At 30.4% G+C, this 2,500-nt stretch overlaps 2 protein-coding genes across 3 annotated transcripts in view; one reads left to right on the forward strand and one right to left on the reverse strand.

Annotated features, from left to right (window-relative positions):
• The window catches only part of LOC136847769 (delta-sarcoglycan-like), a 97,662-nt gene extending 96,358 nt beyond the window's left edge, over nucleotides 1-1,304 (forward strand). Inside the window, exon 6 of the mRNA XM_067119651.1 lies at nucleotides 1-1,304. This exon is cut by the window's left edge and continues 385 nt beyond it. The gene's annotated coding sequence lies outside the window, so the exon portion shown is untranslated.
• LOC136847768 (uncharacterized) overlaps nucleotides 1-2,500 on the reverse strand; it is a 340,583-nt gene that overhangs the window by 27,276 nt on the left and 310,807 nt on the right. The window lies entirely within an intron of this gene.

Consider the following 2,500-nt stretch of genomic DNA (forward strand, 5'->3'; position numbering starts at 1 on the left):
GTTGTTGTGTTGTGTGTGCGTGTGTGAGTGTGCGCGTGCGCGAGGACACCGATGTGTCCGTCACCTTATACGTGAATGCTTCGTGTTCAACAATACTCGTACGACCTAATCAACTGCATCCCGTTCTTGCGCGAGAGAATATTATGCTTACCCGATTGTGAGTCTTGATTGTTCTTAAGTTATAGAAAAAAAATTCGACATAAGAATTATTTTAACTGTTATTAAGTCACGGAAAGACTGACTTAGAACAATTCTAACTGTTGTTAATTATTAAAATCATGTTTGAAGGAAGAGGAAATAACTTCCAGCTGCTAATATTGAGAAAATGAGATTGAAGCAAAACTACAACAGCAATTCTAGCTGATGGAAAGTTGAAGAAACTAACAAAAATGTAATAAGTTACATTTGGAAAAGTAGTCACTGTCCACATTCCCCCTGTGGTTTTGACAGACCTTAGAAACAATGTTAATATTATCATCCAGTGTTGATTGTCTTGCATGAAAGGCGACTTTTCGCTTGCAATAAGTTTCAGTTACAAATTGAGAATTTGGGATGCCGAACAGTATCAATAAATTCTTTAAGATTCGTGAGAGAAATAGTATTCAATGTATGAAATGTTTTGTAAAGTGCACATAGGAGGAACAAAAGACCTTAGGTATGTATGTGAAAAGTAATGCAAATTATAATAAAAAAAATACTGACAACGTAGGATGATAGTTGCGTGGAAAGTGTGTAAAATTCGAAAGTGTTGGAAGAGAGAAGGAAAAGAAGACATAGATTTTTATGTGAAAAGGAATGCAAATAATGAAAAAAAAAAAATACGGAGACAGTGTAAGATGATAATTTCGTGAAAAGTGAGTATAATTCGAAAGTGTAAGAAGAAAGAAGGAAAAGACACCAACATGAAAAAAAATGGATACTTCAAAAGCGAAATTATGGCAAAAAAAGACTGATAGCAAATCAGAAATTTCGCTAAAAACCAAACTTCCAAAAAATCTACTTCAAAAGGGTGCTTACAATTTAAGTTTTATTTCCTTTCTTCATTTCGTGGTTCTGAAAACTGAATGTTAAACCACATTAATCTGGATAATTGCTCTTTGTGAGGAATGAAATTATTCACACTTGAAGGTAAATTCAAAGGCTGAATTAATAAAAAAAAAATTACTTTCTGGCTCTGCTATATTTGTGCATGGGTTTGAAGACTCTATCAAATTCTTATACTGTACAGTGGTTTTTGACATATAAATAAATTTCGTCGCATGTTTTGGCAAAAATTAATTCAGACTGATTATATATATATATGTATATGTATGTATGTATGTATGTATATACATATACATATATATATATATATATATATATATATATATATATATATATATAATCAGTCTGAATTAATATATATATGTATATACATATAATATAATACATATATACTATATATGTATATACTTTGAAACTAAAGCCTCACAGAGAAAACTTAACCCAGTCTATATATATTCCCGGAAAATCTCTCAATGCGACCGGCTCTGTAAATATGTAGGGTGAGAAATTCCCCGATAGGAATCCCTCCGGCTCATTGCGTGATACTGAGTGGTACCGATACATTTGGGGAAATCGAAATTCGAAAAAAAACCATTGAAAAAAGATGTCCGAAGGAAACAAGTTAAATTCAGAGAACAGAGAAGATGAAAAAATATTACGCTTGCTCACTCTTTTTTTTTTTTCTGTTCCTCTTTGATGTTTTTTAATGCGGATAAAATGAGATGAGATAGTTGAGCAAAATCAACCAATATTACGATGCAGAAACAAAAGTTTCAAAAGTTAATCAGTACAGCGGTAGACGACAACGAGGAGCCCAACGTTACATGCATACACGAATACATACATACATACATATACATACATACAAATACGAATGCATAATATTTCGTACAGGTATGATAAGTTGGCAATAAAGATATTGCAATAAAATATGAAACAGTTGCACCTGGTCCCTTTCTCTTGGACTTTTTTTACTAAAATCAAATTATATATACTGTATATATATATTATATATATATATATATATACATATATATATATATATATATATATATATATATATATATATATATATATATATATATATCTACATTTGTGTGTGTGAGTGCATGTGTGTGTGACTGAATGTGTTTGTATACATACACATCAGTAATGTTAACACAACACAAATATATGTCATATATATCTAATTATATATATACATACAAATGTACATATACATATATACATATACATGTATATATATATACACATATATATATACATCAAAATAAAAAATGATATTTAGCAAATGCTACGCTCATCTTATAACTGCTAAATCAAGTATGATCCATTTATGGATAAAATTCCACAGCATTAGCTGCTTCCTTTACCTTTAAAGAAGGTTTATCAGCATCACTTTAAATCCAATTACACATAGTGCCATTCACCTCTAGTGAACATGAACTCTCTCAGT

This window comes from Macrobrachium rosenbergii, chromosome 17, assembly GCF_040412425.1.
Source record: "Macrobrachium rosenbergii isolate ZJJX-2024 chromosome 17, ASM4041242v1, whole genome shotgun sequence".
Classification (NCBI taxonomy): Eukaryota; Metazoa; Arthropoda; class Malacostraca; order Decapoda; family Palaemonidae; genus Macrobrachium; species Macrobrachium rosenbergii.